Source organism: Nyctibius grandis, chromosome 5 (genome assembly GCF_013368605.1).
Source record: "Nyctibius grandis isolate bNycGra1 chromosome 5, bNycGra1.pri, whole genome shotgun sequence".
Classification (NCBI taxonomy): domain Eukaryota; kingdom Metazoa; phylum Chordata; class Aves; order Nyctibiiformes; family Nyctibiidae; genus Nyctibius; species Nyctibius grandis.
Window position 1 is genome coordinate 80119075 of NC_090662.1, and position 22128 is coordinate 80141202.

The following is a 22128-nucleotide window of genomic DNA, read 5'->3' on the forward strand; positions in this document are numbered from 1 at the left end:
AGCAGTACCTCACTTTGTAAGTGTACAGCCTGTAAATTCACGCTGGAGATTTCCTAAGGACACTGCTCAGTGTTCAGGAAGCCAGAGGTGGAATCAACATCGCAAGCTTAAATCTAAGACAAAACTAATTAATGGCTGAAGAATTATCACGCTTTCTCTCTAGAAAAGGGCCTCCACAAAGCTCGTCTCTTGGTAAAAATCCGTTCTGCAGTTTGCAAGAGAGGGGCCAAGCCTGGTGTGCTGCAAGAGGCTCATCCCCATCTGCAATGTGTATGTGGAAACCAGTCATCTCAGATGATTCAAATCTTGCAGAGGCAGGAATTCCTGTTGCCCCGCTCCCACAGATGCTTGTGGACAGCTCAAAGACTCCTTGAGCAGTATTTGAGTATCTTGATGATTTAATCGTTAGTTGTTACTACAGGGCAAGATTTACCTTTAAAAACACTTGTCCCAGACAGGTTAAATATGCAAATAAAACTCCACATATATTTAATAAAATTAAATGTATTTTTATATTTAAATTATATGTAATGAAATTAAATATATGAAACGTTAAATTTAACTGTACCCAAGCAGAATACACAAACATACAACTTTCTATAGAAACATATATGCTGTTGTACTCAGGAAGCAATTTATATAGTGACAGCGTGATTAATTTCAATCCATACTTCTAAACATGTGTCTTAGAGGGTTAATGTATACTTTAATTACTGTGCCAAGCAGATGAGCACATGATAGCAGCTAACATTTTAGAACTTTACAGACATGGTTTACTGTTTGAAAAAACCCTTCTTAGATGAACATTTGCTTTACAAAAGCAACAGACTCTTGATCTTATCAATACTGCTTAATTTTAAAATCAAATCACAAATTTCATGATGTTCAGTATTGTTCTTAAAGCCTTGGCTCCTGCAGTTAGGCAATTACAAGTCACAATGATTTTTAAGACTAAGTATATCTCTAACCCTCGTGTTTTATGATTAAAATGTGTATCTCAGCAGCTCAAAAACCACCCAGCAAACTAAAAGAAACTCTACAGTGTTTTAACACCTTATAGCATTTAAATTGTATCATGATTTTTGAATCCAGTCTAATATTTTTCTAAATTAATACCTGAAATTAGTAACGCCACACTATTAACCCAGGAATCTGCTGTGAAGGCCAAGGCCAGGCCAGACAACAGCATCAGCTCCTGGCAGTGCTTCTTGCTGACAGTGAGCAAAAATACCCATGTACCTTGGACGAGCCTGGACAGAGCAGCACGGCTCACGTGCAGCCACCAAGCCTGGCCTGGCTACAACCATTGCATGGACCTGCATGTGATAGCCCCAGCAACATCCAGATAGGCCTCCTGTGTCACTCATCAGCTTGCTGAGCGTTATCACAACATACATAGATTTAAATTACATTACATGAGATACAACCTCCAAGACGGTCAGGGGGCTGGAGCATTAGCCCTGTGAGAAGAGGCTAAGGGAACTGAGCTTGCTCAGCCTGGAGAAGAGGATGCTTTGGTGATAGCCTTTCCATACCTGACAGGAGGTTATTGAGAAGTCAGAGCCAGGTTGTTCACAGTGGGGTGTGGTGGGAGAACAAGAGACAACAGATAAAAGTTGAAATATGAGAGGTTCAGGCTGGAAATAAGGAAAATTTTTTCTGCCATGAGGCCAGTCAAGCAATGGAAGGCTACATAGAGAGGTTGTGCAGACTCCATGCTTGGAGGCTTTCATGACCCAACTGGATGAAACCCTGAGCAACCTGGTCTGATCTCACAGCTGACCCTGCTTTGAGCAGGAGGTTGGACTAGACGCTTCCTGAGGTCCCTTCCAATCTGAAGGATGATCCTATGATCATTCTGTGCTGCAGATCATTGCTGCCTAACTGCCATGTTTTCTGGAGCTAGTCTCTTCTCACAAGATTTTATTTGCTCTGTTCACTCCTTGGAGCCCTTGCTTTGACACACTTCAGGTCCCAAAAGAGTGTCTTATCTGACACCAGTGTTTTTTTTCTCTAAAAGCCAACTATTCTTTCAGGCACTTGAATCCCAAAGTATTTTAGCAAATACTCGGAAATCCGTTAGTTGATTCTGGACTGTAATTGTTACAATCTAACAAGTAACCTTCCTAGAGTAGCAACATGCAAAACATAGAAGGAACGAAATATCTGTAAAAATATTTCTTCATCATGAACAAAATTCAACTTAGTTCAGGACCTTTTCCCCTTATCTTTTCAAAAAATACAACCTCATATCTGACCTTGACATATCCTTTCTCATGGGGTTCAAATCAGCTGCTAAAACTGCTGGTACAGATGTATTTCCATTATTTTTTTCCTGCATATGTTCTACATTTTCAGCTCCCAAAGCATACTGCTGAGATCAAGAACAGCCCTGTGCAGGCAGGCAGCTTCCATACATAACAGAAAATCAAAGCACATGCACAGCAAGACCCGTGAAATAGATCTCCACACATATACCTGGTTTTATGACTACTATAACACAGAGCATAGCAACATAAATACGACAATATACAAAGGAACTAGGAAGCAACAGTGTTGAGCTACCTAGAACTTCAACCAACTGACATTTGAAAATGCTCATTTGGCTCTTACATCAGGTCCTGGGTACATTTTGGTACACAGACTTTATTATTCAAGTCTAAAAGTAGTGCAGAGTGAACTCACTGAAAAACCTTACTAGGAGTAGTAAGAAATATACAGTTATAACAGGCCACCCCAAAGCACTTCTAAAAAACAGTTAGCACAAACCTGCTATACTTTTATTAGAAGACCACCTTCCTAAAGCAACCTATTTTCATCAGTTCCTGCAGTGCTTTTGCTTAATTTCTTTTTCTCATCCAGCTGTGCCCTAACTTCATTTTGCTAATGTATATAATTCTCCCTAAGAAGAGATCAAGTGGACAAATCAGGTTCCTACTTCTGGCACCACGATATTACTGAGCTCCATAAGCTATTCAGGGATTCCAAACTATGGCGATCAAGTCCCTCAAGGCTCACTTAGAAAAAAATATAAAAATGCAGGTCTAAGCTTGCCAGAGTGTCTGCCTCTTACATTCATAGAAACCTGCCTCAGAAGGGGAAAAAAAAAATCTTTATTATGTATGAGGTACAGACCATCTGCGGTGGGCTCCGAGAGCCAACTTAAAAGAAGTGGAGGGGGAGGACAGCATTTCCCAGCTGCACTTACAGTCAGCAATGAGCTTGAGACTCAGAAGCTGTTTGTGAGTATGAAAGAGACAGTGGATTAGGATAAAGAAGGATGTACAAGACCTGTCATTGTAAAGGGTGCAAAAAACCATTGTTACATACATACTGTGCGTAGGGGCATACGGTGAAGAGCAACAAGCACAAAGAAAACCTGGTGAAGACAAAAAGATCAGGCCATAAAAAAAGTTTTCTAGGAGCGCTCCCTCCATGTCACTGTGGTAGAAGGAGCATACAGAAGGTAAGAAGGGATGATAGTATTATTACTATGGTTGTAATATGGACCACTGAACTGCTCATGACATGAGAAGTAAGAATGTCAACAGCAGTAAACTGGTAACAGCAAAGAATTTGGGAAGGCTTTTTTACTCTTTATTTTAAAGAATTAAACACATCTTTCCATAGTAGTCTCACAAATTTTCTTAATTCTTTTGACACCTCGTTTCACTACTGCCACTACACATACTCATATTAGCTCTTCACTACTATGCATGCCATACAGCTCAATAATGTTTCATTTCTGAAAAGGGAAAAATAACCTTGTTTTTTAAGTTTAACCACTGAAACTTGACTTACATTTAACCCTCCCACCAAAAAAAAACCCCATGAGAACATTTTCTAACTTCTAGCAGCTTGCTATGCATTTATGTGTTTGCAGTTCAATAAACAGGAGATAGTTACATTAGCTATAAATGAATTGTGACTAGGCAAATATGAGTAAAACTTTCGAAGTGACTGTTGCTGATTCTGTCAGGAAGCAAATCTCTTTACATCTCTATTCAAGTCAAAAATCATCACAAGTATTTGCCCTGTTATGTAAAAATTTGCTGGCTGTTTAAACACTAAAAATTAAACCCTGGTTTCACTGATATCCCTGGCTAAAACTCCGCTCATCTCTCTGGGGCCAGGATTTCACCTGGAGTTTGAGTCTATATACGGGCTGATCCTGTAAATACCTACCCAGGATGGAAGGGGCACTGACATTTGAGCTCTGGTGAATCTTGCCATCACACATTGAAGTGACTTTTCCCAGCGGTCTCCTCCACCTAGCTGCTGGAGATTATGGCTCTACATGCTGAATCAGCAAACACAAACCTAAGCATGCTCCAGCAGCTTAGCAGAAAGCGAGGCATTTCGAAGGGTTTGAGCTGAACCTGTGGGTTTTGCAATGAAGCAGCTAAGGTGTGGGCACACGTTCCCTTCTGCAAATTCTGCTGAGGAAGCACTAATCCCCAGTAAAAGGGCGGAGCAGGGAGTTTGGGGCAGTAGCAACTTAAACCACTTCAAGGAGGTTTGCCAGAGCTTGTCTGTCAGCGCTCGAGCTTTACTCCTGTAAAGAGTCCTATCAACTTCAAAGGGACTGTGTGCACCACCAGTGCAATTAGTGACATCCATGCTTGCAGAGAAGACTGAAGCCTAATTAAAATATGTATTTTTAAAATGTGCACGATGACGTCACTTTCACTCTGCTAAAGTACTACAGATACTTGGAGAAACAGTGCAAGATTATTGTGCTTAAATTTGCTTATTTATTTAAAATAAGGTCCATTTTGCATAAATATGCCAATATCCATAGAAAACTTACTAACTGTATGCCTGCAAATCTATGCTAATCTGCATACGCTAGCATAAATTAAGACGAGCCCTTGCTATAAAATGCCTTTTTATCCACGTATCTAGGGATATGCTTATGCCTAAGCGGGGAATTTTGTTTCCCAGACTGTTCCTGTATCCAACTGCAACCTGTTTATTTTGACCTCAGTTCTTAGAAACTGTTGATGCCACGGTAGAAATATGCTGTGTGTTCCAACAGGCAACAAACAGTCCTAATGACAGAATACTCCATCTGTGCTGCCAGAGCATACAGCCTCAGTCTATAGCTCGTATACGCTCTAGCTGAGCATGAATCCTCGAAACGTGGAGAGAGCAGGAACGTAACCTGCAATGCGGCTCCTATTGCAAGGTACATTCTGACATGGCAAAACTACCCAAAACAGGCCTTTGTAGAGAGCCCGAAGTCAGCCAGTTTACATCAGTACAACCCAAATGCACCAGCAGCGCTTTTATTCTACGCTCACCGTTCTGATTTTATTAAGTACAGGCTTTTAGGTTTTTTAAATGTTTCAAAACTACAAAGTAAAGAAAGCTGACTTAAAAATTGTCCAGTGCTAGCTAAAGGTAAGAGTTAAAGCGTGCAGAACACACGGCACTATTTGCAGCAGGCTAACACACTGAATTCAAAGGAATTTTCCATCAACCTCGTACTCTGGAAAAGGTGTATTACAGAAAAATGAATGTGGGGATCCTTTAATTTTTCTTGCATCTTCTCTTCTTATATGATGCAGCTGTGGAGTAACACCCACTGGTATTGGTAGCATGAAACGGCGATCCTTTCCTTTTACCAAGGTCTGGTACCAATTACCATGGATTTAGAGGCACTATATAAAAGACAGTGCTGATTTGTTTCTAAATTTGTATCTTGATTAAACTGTCAGACTATAGCACAAAAGCAGAGCTTACCTGACTTAAAAATGCTACTACAATAAATTATCCGAGAAGTGCAATACAATTTGAAAATGCTTGTAAATGGATCAATGCTACATTTTACGCTTAGATTTTAAATTTTGGTCATGCCAAATCAAATGGAATAGAAGCAGCATTTTATATTCAAACTGTAAACTCAGTATGTTCCAAATAAAAACTGTATGTGAGGACAGACTGTGAAGCAGGACTTTTAAAAATCAGCAAGTTGGACAAGAGAATAACAACTGCATTATTATTTTCAGAATTATTTTTAACTGTATTTTAGTACACAAAAAAGCAAACATGAAAGGCCAAAAAGCATATTCTCAGGAACACAAATGTAAACCTCCATGGGTCAGAATAGTGTCTTTCAGCATTTACCCCTGTAAACAGAGCAGAATTTGGTCTCGCTCCATTACAGTGAAGTCGTTTCCCCCAGAATAGCTTCAGTTATACCGAATATATTTTAACTATCTAGAATTTCAACATCTAGGATTAGTGCTGTAAACATACATAGCGATTGCAGTCTAATGAAAAAGTCAACATAAACATGGTGAAGCAAAAGTGAGATCAGCCATGCAGAACTTCCAAAAAGCAGTTTAGGAATTAAACTGCTGTTATTAAAGCTACTGTTATTAAACTACAATTATGAAAACTTCAACAGTATACGGAACCATTCTGTATAATGCAAATATTATAAAAAATATAGAAATTCGTTTTCAATCATGATTACAAGCCATCGCTTTTCCTAAAGCTTCTGCTTTTTTTGCCAATGTTCTTCTATGTCCTAGCACAATTTTTCTACTTATATTTAAATGGTATCCATGTAAGAAAACAGCTATTCTAAATTAATTAATTAACATGCACCCTTCCAGAGAGGGAATATATGATAAACGTAATACATAGTGAAGTTCAGGCATATTTTTATACCCTCAAAAGAGGGTAATTGATCCTCCCCTCTCCCCAGTTTCAAATGTGGAACTTGGCTGCTAAGGGTTCTTTCCCACACAAATCAAGCCTTAGCTCTTTTGAATTGAAACAATATGGGATGATTATTGTGGGAAATTTTTTACTGTTACTGTAATTTAAAACTTTCTGTACCCAATTTTGCATTTTCTATAAATCAAAAACCCATTTCACTTAGGGCTACAATTAAACAGAGGAAATCAAAGACTAACTTCTAAGCAAGTCTTGCTATTAATCATAGGATGAACTAGTAGTACAACTACTTTTACTGCAGTTTCTTTCTGCCTGAGAACTACATTTTAATCTAAAGCTTGAGCTCTTTAGAAGAGACTGTGTCACAGATGAGACAAATTAAATAAAGGTACACTAAATGGTATAGCATTGCATACTATTTAAGATGGAAGAAAAAAACCATAGCATACCAACTTCTGTAGTAACTCCAAAAAAATCACTAGCTACAGTACAATCAATCACGATTATTTATAGCAGCCTCTCTCACCTTTTGACACAACAGAAGCCTGCCAAAAAGTACAGCACCGGCAACGTGTGCATCATTGCAATGCTACTACAGAGACAACTATTCAGGGTCTGATGCTGCACTTACAGAAGCTATCGTGCTTTTTCTTTCACCAGAAGCAGACACGAAGTCACATCTTTTACTTTACGTACCTGAACTGAAATATATCTTTTTCTCCTTTTTAAAGAATGGTTTACAAAAGCAAATGATTTCAACATCAAAAATTAAATTTAAAACATGACATACAAGTGCAAAATTAAAATACTAGTGAAAAATGAAACTGTGAAGAATATGTAAGCTTAGGGCTTCCGTTTTTGCAAATTGGAAGTAAAAATGATGCATTTTTATTTCCTACAAAGAAAAAAATGCATCTTGATTGCTAGACAAAATAAAATACGAACTCTTAAATCAACAGAAAGACATGTTTCACCCAGCTGTCTTTATTTTTTCTTCCTCTGTCTCTGTTTCTCAAAAAAAGAATTTTTATGTCACTACTGGTTTTCAGTGCCCAGATATTTCTAGGGAGAGGTTTAATGCCTCATGGTGTTACTCTTTGCGAAACTCCTACAGAGGTACAAGTCACCACATTATTTGCAGCAGTACATCCACAGTAAGAATAAGCAATAATAGTAGTTTATTTGTGAAATACATACTCAAAATAAAAATTGGCTTTCAGTTAAACACAGTCTGCAATGTGTATATTCCATGCTAAAGAGGAACCTTTTACTGATTGCGAGGTAAAATTAAAATGTATCTTGTAAAAATTCCCCCCTTTTTAAATCAGAAACAAAGAAAATAGCTGTGAAGAGTTTTGGGAGTTATTGGAAGGGCTTCTTACAAAAAAAACAAAAATCTTCCCAACACTGACTTACTATTCAAATACTGTGTTTCAATAAAACACCAACAGAAAAGTTATCACCTTTGAGAAGAATTAGATTTTAAAAAGTAAATGACTTAATGAGACTGCAGATTGAAACATTGTTTTAGTATTGTTTTTCTTCCTAACGAAGATTTCTAATGTACTTGCAGATCTCATTATCTCTGACAATGAACTCCTGGAGCAATCAACACCTCTGTTTCTCAAAAAGTGCATTCAAAACATGTCACGTTTGTCTGTGACACAGTCAGTTCCCAGGTCTTTGCTTCAGATTGCTAAAACTTGCTCATAATTTTGAGCATACCATTTACCAAGCCGAAGGAAAGGAGAACTTCTCATTTTGTCTTTCTCTCTGATCTGAGCATCAGCCAAAGGCTGTACAGACTACACAGGAGGTGCACAAGCCAAAACAATTCCTGCAACCATAGCCTTGCCTACTAGTAATTTTGGAAAAACTGGATGTGAATTGACCTAAAGAGTGAAAAAAGAAAAAGTGGTGAAAACCCAAAAATCAAAACACAGAAGTTTTGAAAACTCTTGCAAACAGCATGAAAAAAACTGGAGCACCTACTCCATTTAGATACTTACAAACCCTGCCCAACTTAACAGTCCAAACTAGAACATTTGTCCCTTCTCTTTTTCTCCTGAGGTTTATCACAGTAATTTCTCCCATTCAATCTCAAATGATACTGTAAACTGAAAAGGGAAACTGCCTACCCTGGCTAGCTTACACTCCCTTGGTGCTCAGGACGCCTACATACACCTTGGACTGGAACTGTTCTCACACCTCAGGCAATGAGAATATAAGACGACTGGTTACCAGAAGCACTCACGAGCCAGCTGGAGACACCTAAATACAAGCACTAGAACATACCTGGGGCCCAGCAGCACTCACCCGAAGATTTTCAGCACCATTAATAATCAGGCTATAAAGCTTTCAAATTGGGCAGAGGATTACTAGGAAACAGTTCACAAAACTCTGGCTGTAGGTCTCCTGTATTTTCACTTTTGGTTCAAAGCACTGTTTTTCAACAGCCCTTACCAGCTGCAGATGAGAGGAGAGGGGAAGCAGTGTTAGGAGGGGGAGAGGACATGTAAGCAACAGAGTCTGGGAAATGTGATCATAATCCTACTTCTGAACTTCACTGGACTACCAGTGGGTGAAAAGTAAGTCTTATGCATGAGCATCTGCAGGATTTGATTGTCACAGGCACACTTAGCAGAAAAGTAGGGGGGGAAAACCAACAGTTTTTACAGTATTCCTGAAAGCACAGTTGGCCTTCTGCAGTAAATAAGGCAGTACAGCTTTAGCTGGCTTGAAGCTGTCCACATGGTGGAACCAGTGTGGCTCTCTGCGCTCAGTGAAATCCTCGTCTGCTTCCCAACTCCGTGCATCACGTGCATGTCTGGGGCACTCTCCAGTGTAGCTGTGCCCTTGATGAGAATGAAAATTGTAGACAGGGTGACTGAGAAAGCCTGCTCACTTGAGCTGACTGTTTTGCTACACAATGCCAATGCTGCATGAACCAGACACACTTGCCTGTCTTCTAGAAACGAAACTCTCACTACAAACAGAGGATAAGCTGCTGTAAAAAGAAATAAATTCTAAACTCAACTACATTCAAACAAGCAGCAGGATAAAAAGAATGGAATTATCAGAGAAAAAAAAAGAGTCAGCAAACAAAAGAAAAACAAGATATATGCCAGTGTCTTTATTTTAGAAAGTTTCCTCCCAGTTTTCTATTCCACAGGGAGCACATAAAATGTTATCATTTTTAAGTTTTAGTTTCCACGGTCATTGTTTAGTATTCTGTAAAGGTTTGGGGGTTTTGGGTTTGGGGTTTTTTTTCAATGATCTAATTAACTTCCCTATACAGTCTTAAGATGCTATCAACATACTGGATTTTAATTACTTGTACAACAGAATCCTAAACTGGAAGGGCAACAGATCAGGCAATTTCACAGCATCTTTCTATCGAGCTGTTCTGATCAGACTTAGACTTTGATTTGGGGTATATCCATGCAGATGCTGTGTGTGTTGCAATCTCTCCTATTACTTATGAATGCATAAAACAGAGTGACTAATTTACAAGATGGTGGTGATGAAAGAAATGTCATGGCAAGTAAGCAAGAGAGAACATAACCTTCCACTCTGGCAGAGAATACTACTGAATTTTGGGGGGCAGACAAGTCACCTCCTAAAGCCATGAGTGAAAGTCTCGGTTCAAAGAAAGTGACTAGAATAGCAGCTGCAACACAGATCTAGACTATGAGATGCCACCTTGTGCAAAACAGTATTTAACACCTCAAATTCTGCAGGCACTTCATTTCAAAACTGTTTACAACTACTCCTTTCTCAGCTCAGTGTTCTCCACGTGTATGTTGTACGTGTTTTATTCAGACATCAGCTGTTTTTCATGGAAGAAATCTCGTGGGCAACATAAGAGTTATCTCCAACTTGCAAGGGGAGCTACTGAGGCAGAGAAAGAGGACACTTGAAGACACTCTTACTGTTACACCCAAGGCTGAACAAAAAGAATCTCCCAGCTTCTTATTCATTTTTCCAGACGAGGGCACCACGACTCCCATATACGAATACTTCATCAAGACCTAATTTCTGGACAACAGCATGTCTAAGATACATAATTTACAAATTAAAGGATATTATATTAAAGGATAAAAGAATGACTAGACAAACTCTTGGGACTGCAGATTATATTGATCAGAAAGAGTTAACACCATTGATTTAAATGGCACAATAGAAATTATTCTTTGTACCCAGCATTTCTCCCAGTGGCTTCTACAGCAGTAGTTCACGGTACATAAAGGACATAAAAAAAAAAAAGCTGTGTTCTATCTGAAGTGGCTTGAGTGGGACTTAAACTCTGTGCAGGCCCTGAACTAGTCATCTGCAAAGAGGTGAAATTCACTCTGGGAAGAATGGCTTTACTTTTTTTTTAATTGCCATTAGAAGTAATACCCACTAGACAGTGATGTGAAACAACCATTGATCACCTGGATAAACCTTTTCATTATAAGCGTTTTTCAAAAATACTCACACAGAGCTGTAACAAAGTCTGCAAGTGCACTAGCAAAGTAATTTTTCAGATTGATCTCTTGATGTTAATTGAATTGTGAGACTTGTCTCTTTGTTCTTCCTCTATTTGCAACTTTAAAACTAATATACACAGTTAAGGTGTAGGCCTGTTTTTTCAGAAATTGAAAAGCTTGTTAGCTCTTCCTGCTGAACCTCCAACTAATCTGTATTTTAGGTTAGATTGTATCTCAGGAGCAACACACAGATGACAAGAAAAGTTACAAAATTCAGGGCTCTGATACTGGCTCACTCACCCGGCTTTCCCACGGGAAGTTCAATCCACTGCCAGGCGGGTGTGTGCTCTTTCACGTATTCAGCTCGGCAGGCACCGAAAGTTAAAAGGCTTGCAGCAATTATTTTGACAATAACGGAATTTTAGTGCTTCTGTGTCCAACCCAGAACCTTATATGGGTGCAAAACTGCCATATCCAACTGACAGTGTAAAGAAATCTATTTTGGGAAGAGAATTATGCTCATATGTTAAGTTCCTTCAACTTGCTAAAACTGATTGCAAGATGTGGACTGCAGTGTCACAGACTGAAGACGTATTCACCAGCAAGTACCTATATGCATGTACAGTACCTTCCATAAGCACTGGAAGTATCTTCATAAAGTCATGACTATTTTATTGTCGCTCCTGACTTCCACACTGGCCCGCTCTTCACAACAGGCACAACCACCTTTCAGTTTGCTTTCTCTCCCAAATCAGTCCTCTTTTTCTAGAAGCTCTAGACCACCTTGTTCCCCGCTGGCTCTATCTGCAGCCAAGGGCTATCTTTACCTGCTCCCTTTAAGCAACACTGTTAAGTTTTGACTCCTGAAAGCATTTTGGGGCAAAAAAATTCAAGCACCTGATAGATACCATTTTCATTCTGTTAAACCCAGCCCTCTGAGAGCATTTTACGTTACAGAGAAAAAAGTAATTGCCACTCTAAATAAAGTACTAAATAGCATCTTAAATGTGCACATGTGAATATTACATGTTCAACTTCATTTTTACTTACACCAAATAGGAGTGCATCCATACAAAAGATACTCTGATCTCATACGTGAAACATATATATTGTAGAGTGGGTTATGCTTTAAATGAAATAATTTGATAGAGACATTCAGAAGGCACCACGGAGACAGTAGAAATAATTGTTTTAGTATAATTTAAAATGTAAATGTCATGTAATATGTAATTTAAATGTAAATCTGCACCTTAAACCTTCAATCCATCAATGTAAATCTCCATTTAAGAAACAAAATTTCCATGTGATCACGTTAATTCCTCCTTCTGTAATAATTATAGAATGAGAAATGTATAACCTTCCATTAAAAAAACTGGTAACTAACTATCTTCATAAAAGACTGAGTTGGAAAACTATTTTAAAAAACGGTTACTAATAAAAATAGATTTAAAGATGTAAATGGTTTCTTCACATAATAACTACACAACAACATCCCCCCCTATATTTCACGCTGCATTAAAAAAAAACAACCAACCAAACAAGCAAACCCAAAACCAAACCCCATGATGAACCCCACAGCAAAATTTGTATGTGCATGCCCTTTGGGCCTGTAAAAAGAGTTTCCATCCATCTGGGGATAATATGATCAATTCCTTCCCATGCACCCTGCATTTTATAAATACTTGCTGGAGTAGGAAGAATGTCAATGCTGGGTCCCTTAAAACAAGAAAGCAAAACTCTTGACACTCCTTGGGTTAAATTAAACAGAGTAAGAAGGTAAAAAAGCTAACTGCCAAAGTCCATAAGGTCATGCAGAATGCAGCATTCTTTAAATGCACTTTAAGAGTCATTCGAGTTCAGGCTTCCTGTATCAGGTTTTTAAATTAGTGTTACTTTGGTTTGAGAGTATAATCCAAAACTCTCTGATATCTGTGGGAGACTTTCCACTGACTCAGGACTGGATATACTATTTTGTTTCCTATAGACAAATAAGACAATAAATATCATCTGCCAAAGGTAACAAAAATATCATGAGAACTCTCCTTTCTCTAAAAAAAAAAAAAAAGCTGCAACCAGAGAGAAAAATAAATATTAAAAAAAAAAGAAAAAGAATGATTTATCAAAGAGTAAAATCTTTTGAAAATAATACTTGCTGTATATACAAATGTAGAAGTAATATACCAGAGCTCTTTGTGTATGGATATCAAAACAAATACAGTGATCAAAATCTCTTGGATGCACACTGAATTCCAATAAAAAGCAAGACTAATTCTGAAAAGATTGTCAATGCATTCAAAAGTCCACATCAAAGCCTTGTGTTCACCAGCTCAGTACTTTCTGAACTGAAACAAGTAACTGTCTGTCTAAAACACTGTAAATATTAGTTATTTCTTTAAGGTTATTACATCTTGCAGATGAAAATGTAAATTAATTCTTCTACAGATTTATCTTCTGGCCAGAACGAAGTCTTTTCTATTGCTTATCCTATCGCGATTCTGCAAGATCAGTTACTGTGAGCAATGTATTGGAAAGAATAATATAACTTGTGTAGAAAAAATCAGTATTAAGTGCATCACCTTTACAGAAACCCCAATCTGACCTCTCTCTCTGATGAATTAACTTCAGTGTGAAGTATCTTGGCCTACCATGGTTGTAAAACAAAAACGCTGTCACGTATTTCTCTAAGCTACTCAGTGCCACTGCCTGCCCCCGCCCCCCCGCCAGCATTAAAATAAATAGACTTGATGGTGCTTCTTCTGTTTTCTAGCTCCTGAGATCAACTGTTTCCAGTGTACTTTTCTAGTTTTGAAATTACCTAAAACAAGAAAAAATAAAATAGAAAAAAATAAAGAAAAAAAGACCAGTTTTAAATAATGCTATTTTTTCTAATTTGGCATTCTAAAAATATTCATGTCTGTAGTTATAAAAGCACGTGAAGTCTTTTATTATTAAATTAAAGCTGCCTTCTCCTTCTGGAAATGTCCTCTTACATTGACAAAGGAATTTCAAGATCTGAATGAATGCCACAGTAAACATATCTGTATGCAGGTATCTGAATACATGGGCAACATGCTAAGTGTACCTCAGATTTAAAGTGTTGCAAAGTATCAGTCAGCAATTCAAACACAATCAATCAAAGGCTATAGAAAATGATGACTGAATATATTTAATAAAGATATATTCATTATTATAATAACAAAATCATTTTTCCTTAGCTTCTCTTCCTTCCCCTTTGCAAAATCTACAGTCAGTATCCAAAGCCATTTACTTCTCTATTTGTGTTTTAACAAGTTTGAAAAGGGCAAATCACTTTGAAACTCCAGAGAGATTGGACAGGAGCTAAATGTTTTCCTTGGCAGGTAACAGGATACGACGGTTGAGGTTAATTTAAACTTATGTGTGTAAAAATAAATAAGTAGTACGTTGCCATCTTAAATCTATAGACTCCTTCCAAAAAGACTGCCCTAATTTAAATAAAGAATGCATAAGGTAATGTATCAACTACATACCAAATATGGAACCAACACTCACTCTTTTTTTATTCATAAAACTCTCATTCAGAGCATCAGGGAGATGAAGCTCTTTGGAGGCCCCCTCCTCTTTTTAAAACAAAACAACAAAACATAATCAATGCTTAGACATGTATTTTGGAGTATCATGCCTGGAGAATTTTTATGAGAGTTTTGAAAAGTTTTGTGGAAGACCCTGAAAACCACTATAGCAGTCAGATCATTATTGCAAACTATTATGTATATAGGCTTAATCCAAATCCCATTTGAAGTCAATGGAAAAACCCCCGTCGCTTTCAGAGACCTTTGGATCAGATCAGGCCTTTGTTTCCAGAGGTACAGCATAGCAAATTTCAAACATGTGCAAGAGGGAAGGGTGTACAACTACTAAATAACACTAATCATCTGTGAAAAATGACTGTTTTTACAAAGGACAACTCAAAATGATGAGCTCTTATATTTGACAGTATATATTTTTAAAAGACAGGCTGCACAGGGCCTGATTCTGGGCATTTTATTCCTGCATATCCACCTACAAAACAAGGCATCTTAAACAGAATTATGTTGTCTTTTGGAGAACAGAATTCAAATTTTAATGAAATCCTACTAGTACTGGGGTCACTATGAGATTTAAAATATTCTACGTGAGTACAGGAATACCTGTGGAGAAATTTCTGCACCGTTCCTAGGAAAATCACAAATTGGTTTGCTCGCTAGAGCAAAGTTATAATGAGATAAGTTATAGGCCAGATTTATTAGTGACTCCACAACCATGCATACATACTATGTTAGTGAATCTCTGGGTAGAGGGAGATTGCTCCAAAGCCCATCAAACTCAACAGAACTCATCCTATGGTGTATCAGGCACAGTCAAATGCATAAACAAGTACAGATTTGCACAGCCAGTACAGTAGTATAGACTCAGGACTCACAAAAGTGAGCATTCACTTGAAAACATCTACCCCACCATTTTATATCTACTGGGATCACTCTACTTACGAACGTCTATTGTGCTGGCTACAGGGATTTCAATTTTTTGTCTTCTGGCTGCAATCATAATTCTAGCTACCTCCATGCATACGGAACAGATGAATACCTATCTTTGCAAAAATCAAATGTGCTGTTCAATCACACTTGCTATAGGAATACATATGTAGCTATGAAGAAACATGTTCTACAGTACATCTTGAGAGACAAAGACATGCAACCATATCTCTAAATTTTTTTTTCTTCTCAGACAGGTACAGTCACCATAAATCAAAATTAAAACTGTATGGCAGTATCGCTTTGTTATATACATATTAGACCTCCATGACGACCACCACTGCGGTGGGAGGAGGAGGAGGGAGGGGTGATTACCTGCACCTGTTTCAAGCTGAGAGCGACCGATGCAGTTAGTAGGAAAAACACCTAATCAGAGTGCATTGCCATTTTCTTGAGGGAAGGTGCCACGATCACAGGCCTGCCCATGCCCTGGGCACCCATGTGCACAGGAGACTTGGAACGCTGCCGTACAAGATAGAAGGCCCTGCTGAGGTTTATCATGCCACAGGAATATGTGGCACATGGACGAAGGCCGATTACAGTGAAACCATTCTGCCTGCAACGGAGCTGCTGAAGCACTAAGTGGATGTGAACTGAAACACTGAGTGGATGTGAATTACAGCCCTCCTCCCAAAAAAAAAATTTTTTTCAAAAGAAGTCTGGATGAAACAAGGCATTCCTTCCACTCCTCCTTTTATTTCTCCTTAACTGCTGCAAAATGTTTACGAATACTTGGCACGTACTAGGAGAAGGCAGTGCTGTACCAATACAACCATACAAAATATAATCCAGTTTTATGTTATCTTCCATATTCAACAGAGAGAACTCCGGACTGCATCCACATCTGAAAGGGCGAACTCCTGCTCCATTTCCTTTCTTCTCTCCACCTCCTCCCTTTTTCCTCTCCTTTGCCCACAATAAAATCTCCCTTAACCTGATCCAAACCTGGCAGCGTTCACCCAGGCAAAATCTCGACTATTTTCAAAAAGTTTAGCCTGAATAAGGATGCCACACGTCCCATTTATCATCTGTGAAAGTAACCATCGCATCATAACCCACCTATTTGTGTAAAACACTGTGGACTACGCTCCTCTTTTTTCCTTGCAAGCTGCTCTCTGCCTTGCACGTAACAGTGCTCTCTGTTGAGCACTCACAGGCCTAGAACGTATGTACCTTTCCCTTGTGTTCCCTGCTTTCTCTGCATTAGGATCACTTGGTAAAAGCCATATTTTTAGTCCAGATAGGTGGAAGTTTAAGAATAGACTGTTCATTTATCAGCAACCCCTTAAATATCCTTTTGGAGGATAAAAATCCATTTGGAGGATGGGGGTGGGGGAGAAAGAGTTCGGAGCAAAACCAGTGCATCTCACATTATTCTCACTGTGTTTCACTGAATTATTATCTGAAAATACCCAAAACTTCATCCTAGCCAGCTACAAAAAAATTCTTTTAACTAAGCAAAGTATTGTCTATGCTTTTAATTTTTCATCCCATGCACCAAACATTTTGTACGAAAAGCTTGGCAGTCCAACACAAAACACTTTCAAAATGTAAATGCTCTAGCTCTCGTGCATAATTCCTGAAGGCATTCATCTAAGGGGCTGAATATTTCTATCAGCAGTTTTATTTCAAGTTACAGACTAAAAATAATTTTAAATTTAAAACCTGGAATTCACCAATCTAATGAACAGATTTTAATCCTTCTTCAATTAACATACACGTGATCTTTATGCACTGCTATGTTCATTTCCAGCATGATGATAGAAATCCGCACTGTGAAATAAATCAGTTAATAAGGCAATTCTGCTTCTTTTGCTTTCACAGCGATCACTTCTAGCAAGCCACCACAAAATAATGAACTAATACACCAGAAGCAATTTTATATTCCTTTAAGTGCTTGTCCTCAGCAACAAAACCACCCCAACAAGTATTACAACCTAAGAAAAAGAAATCCTCTTTATCTAAACAGCATCATTAGGAGCAATATCATTGAGTACTCTGAAATTTCTCAGTGATTTTATAACAACTACTACAACTTAAAACCCTCAACTAACATTTTATTTGCATTGTACTGTGCAGCTACTACAGGCCTCTAAAAAGTACTTAGAATAAATTAATTTTAGCTATCACCAAGCCATACATTCCCAAATTCCTTTCTTAATCTACACAGTTCACTAAAACATTCTGTACTTACTTTGAGCTTGATCCACCAATAAATACTACTTTACTATTGAAAGTTATGAGTTGTTTTTCAGTTTATGTTGCCATAAAACAGTTAAAATGCAATGCCAATACGGAGATGGTTTTGATACAATGCTGTCAATGGCCTGAATTTGAAACTATTTTTGTACAAGTCACTAGGTATTTTCTAATTATTTTGCGAGGTTTTTTCGTGGAGAAAAACACCCCAAACTTATTTGCTTTGTTATTTACTTTAACTCCTGGATATAAATAAAATTAAAGGGAAAAGATTAAAATATTTTATATAAGCGTCCCATTTTTTCAGTGTAGAGGAAAGCATTTTGTTTTATAAATATATATGAAAGGACTAGTTTTCTCATAAAGTGTCTTTAAAATATAATTATTTCCAGATACTTTAATTTGCACATGCTCTTGTCTATGTAAAGAATATAAAGTAAGTATTATGTCTGGCAATTTCATAGTAGCAATAAATCTTAAGTGTATAACTGTCTGCCAAATTGTGCCTAACTCAGTACATCTATATCCACATGCTACTTTTATCTATAAATGGCATTACTGTAATACTTAAGCATTATATTTAAAATAAATTCCTTCATTAACACCCGAAGAGAAAGGGAGTGGGAGTGTGCATGAGCATGTGCCCCTGCACGCACGTAAAAGATAAAGACGAAAATACACTTATGGCACTCACGGACCTTTACAGGCCATCAAAAATAGTATTTTAAAAATATATTATAAAAATGGTAATTATAAACTAATCCTGAACATTTCCAGGTATTATAAAATTTAAATACGAACCCTGAAAATATTTATTTCCAAACTCATGTTGCTAAGACAATCAGAAAGCCTAATTGTAATGAGATACAATTACTGAAGATCACCTCACAGTTACCTTAAAAATATTAGTTGAGAAACGCGAACACGTACCCTCATGTATACACACACAACTGGCATAAAACCCTACGTACTTGTCAGCAGCTGCGTTAGAACTGCTCTGCACACGAATGTTAAATAATGTTTCAAACATGCTGAAAGATTAAATAAATATAAAAACTTGCACCGCCCAACTTTGTTTCTTTTCTTGAGTTTCCTTCTATTTAAAAAAAAAGGGGGGAAGGAGGGGATTGCCATTCAAGAAAGAAGCTATATTGTAATCAATGAAGGCAAGACTGGCACAAGTCCTAGAACATTTGCATTCAGAAATAAAAACTGTGATCGACCTTTGTCTGCTAAGAAAATGAAGCTTGCTGGTTTTAAGCAGACTAGCAAAGGGAGGGGCAGACTTGATAGAGAGGGAGAAGAGAACCTAAAAAATAGCAACAATAGCAAATATTAGTATATCATATCCCTAATAGCCAGCAAGCAATCATCACAAACGAGCCCAAACCTCGCCAGGCTCGAAACGTACTACTGGTTAATAATAAATTAAGAGGCAGACGCGAGCCAATTTGCCGATACCCACGTAGTTTCTGAAACTTAATTTTCCTGCTTGGTAATGACTCGCCGCTCACGCCATCGTAGCGGTACATCACCACGAAATGCTGGCGTGCACGTCAAGGGGGGAAGCAGGGCAGCGGTGGGAAAGCAGCTTACCCTGCGCAGGGTGGGAAGCCAGCCTCGGGGAGCCGCCGATGGTGGTGGGTGGGTGGGTGGGTGGGTGGTGTCCACCTTGCAGCTCTGCAGTCTCCTGGAAAAGCAAGGCAGAAGGCAGTGAGCGAGCTCCGTGGCATTTCTCGCCCTTGCAAGTGCATGCAGGCCTGGGAGAGGAGGGGAAGGCGGTCCTTACCTAGCAACCGGCGCCGGCTGCTCCTCCGCCCGCTCCCCTGCCACAACTGCCCCCGGCTGCCAGCGCCCGGCAGCAACAATGGGCGGCTGCGAGGGGTGGCATGAAAGGGAGGGAAGGGAAGGGAGGGAGGGAAGAGGGAGAGAGAGAGAGACGGAGGGAGAGAGGAGGGGAGGGGGGGAAAAAAAAAAAAGAGAAGCGTGTTAAGCTTGTCTGGTAGTTAACAAGTCTTGAATGAAGAATGTTAGCAAACAGACAAACAGCATGTCTGATGCATGCTAATAGTCCTGGCTTCACCGCTGACACTATGAATAATTCAGTAGAAAGGAGGGAAAAGAGGGGGGGGGGAAGGCACCCTCCGCCCTCCCTTCACGCTTTCAAACGTCTGCAGAGAAGACGAGAATAAAAAGTATGCCGCAACTTTCTCCTTTCCACCCATCGCTAAGAAAACATTCGGCAAAAAGGCCAGTTAGGCACCACCACTTGCGCCAGTGCTGCCTCTCGGAGATTTTCGATTCCTATTTTTCTTGGCTATTAATTTCCACACATCCCCCCCTCCCTCTTTACCGCCTATTTTACTTCTTTTGTCTAGGAGCTGGCACCTGTCCCAGAGACGGCATTTTACTGCACATCCCCTTTTCCCTCCTTAGCAGAGAAAGCGGGGGGCGAGGTTTGCAAGGACGAAACAGTCTGTGCACCCCCTACCCCACAGCCAGACCCCTGCCTTCCCCCCCCCCCCAATATTTCCATTTCAGCCATGGTCAAATTACAAGGGGTTTGGAGAGACATCATCCGCCCTATTTCACATGGCGCAGATACCTAAAGCCATTAAAAATATATTTCTATTAAAGAGAAAGAGAAAGCCAGCGAGAGGCTTCTTCCATAAGCAGCACTGTGCACTGATACTCAGGGGAGAAAAAATCGCAAATAAAAGCCTTCATTCTCACAGCATACAAACTAGCAAAGCCCGATTCATTGCTCAAAGAAATCAATTTCTTTAACGGAGGAAGAAGAGAGAGAGGAGAGAGAGAAAAGGCTCAGCGGAGGGGAAAATACTTGGAGCTTTAACCTCAACACTGCGATATACAGAACAGCCGAGCAGAGCGCGGGAGAGGCGGAAAACGAGCCCCGTCCTTAAACGGTGGAAGAGGAGGGTTAAATAAAGCGGGGGAAAAAAGAAGATCCTATTTGCAGCATTTTTAAAAGTTCTGCTCTGGCAAAGGCCGTCTGAAGGGGAGGCCCTTGCAGCAGGAATGCAAGCAGCAGCAGCAGCAACCTTTTTTTTTTTTTTCTTTTTTTTTTTTTTCCCCGAGCCCAGCCTCCCCCTTGTGAGCGACTGGAGCGATCCGGCTTAAGGAAGAGGAGGAGGAGGACGTGAGCTAGCGAAACGCAGAGGGCTAGAGCTGATGATGAAAGAGAGGCACGGCCCTGCGTGAGCAGGCTCGTTTTCATCACAGGCAGAGCCACCCGGCGCCACGCAGCCCGCACGCACAGCGCGGCCAGCCCCGCGCCCCGCCGCGCACCGACCCCCCCCCCCCCCCCCCCGGCCACAGCCGCTCCGCTCTGCGGCCAGGGAGCCCCGGGGGTTAGCATGGGGACGGCCCCGCCGGGAGGGGACCCGGGGAGGAAAAGATCTGCTGCGCTGGAATGTCAGCGCACCCACGCTATGGCAGCGTGCTTGACAGCGCGGGGCGGCTAGTGTAGCTTTTAACTGGGGGTGGGGGGGAGAGAGGAAGGTCCTACAGAAACATCTTCCGGGATTAAAACGGAGAGAAGAGGGCTCCTCGTTACACTTACACGTACTTAGACGTCTCTCGGCAGCGAAGCAGTCCGCAAGGACCACGAAACTGCAGCGCACACAAAAAAACCCTCAAACCCACAGAGCTGAAAATGGATATTTGAAAAAGTAAATACTGTACGTGACAAAAAAACTTGGTGATTTTGTTTTTTCATGCCCTTACTTCTAAACCAGCTGCACAGCCCAGCTCAGGCTGCTTGGCCCTTATAACTATCTTGGCACCGAGTCAAAAGCTGATAAGCATTTGGGCGAGACAGCTCAACTGCTGTGCTGGAAGAAAAACAGCTGCCATGATTGCTGTTTGATTGAGAGCGCTTACACACACTCACAAAAAAACATATCGGACTGCAAAGACGGGCCACAAATGCCTGAGGATTCAGCTTCAGAGGATCAACGCACATTTCCTTTTTTTTAAAAAAAAAAAAAAGTTTTATATAGTTTCTCCTCCATCCCCCCTCCCCTTTTTTAAAGAAAACGTACTGCGTCGACTTGCTTTTCTTCTTCCCATCCCCCCGCCATAACCTCAAGCAAACTCAAGGAATTGTGCCAAAAGTCCCGTTGCTAGTTACCAAGTGCGTTTTTTTTAAACGTCCCTTTGATACTTCTTTCCCTCGTGCTTGCCATGGAATATGC

The 22128-nt window shown here is 39.7% G+C and overlaps 1 long non-coding RNA gene across 2 annotated transcripts in view; it reads right to left on the reverse strand.

The window, feature by feature from the left end:
• LOC137664333 (uncharacterized) overlaps window positions 1-22128 on the reverse strand; it is a 111739-nt gene that overhangs the window by 84727 nt on the left and 4884 nt on the right. The window contains exons 2-3 of one of the 2 annotated variants that reach the window (XR_011048279.1): window positions 19701-19786; window positions 19508-19601 (exon numbers count right to left, since the gene is read on the reverse strand). This is a non-coding gene — a long non-coding RNA (uncharacterized lncRNA). The remainder of the gene's footprint in view (window positions 1-19507; window positions 19602-19700; window positions 19787-22128) is intronic. The other variant, XR_011048280.1, reaches the window with a different exon arrangement.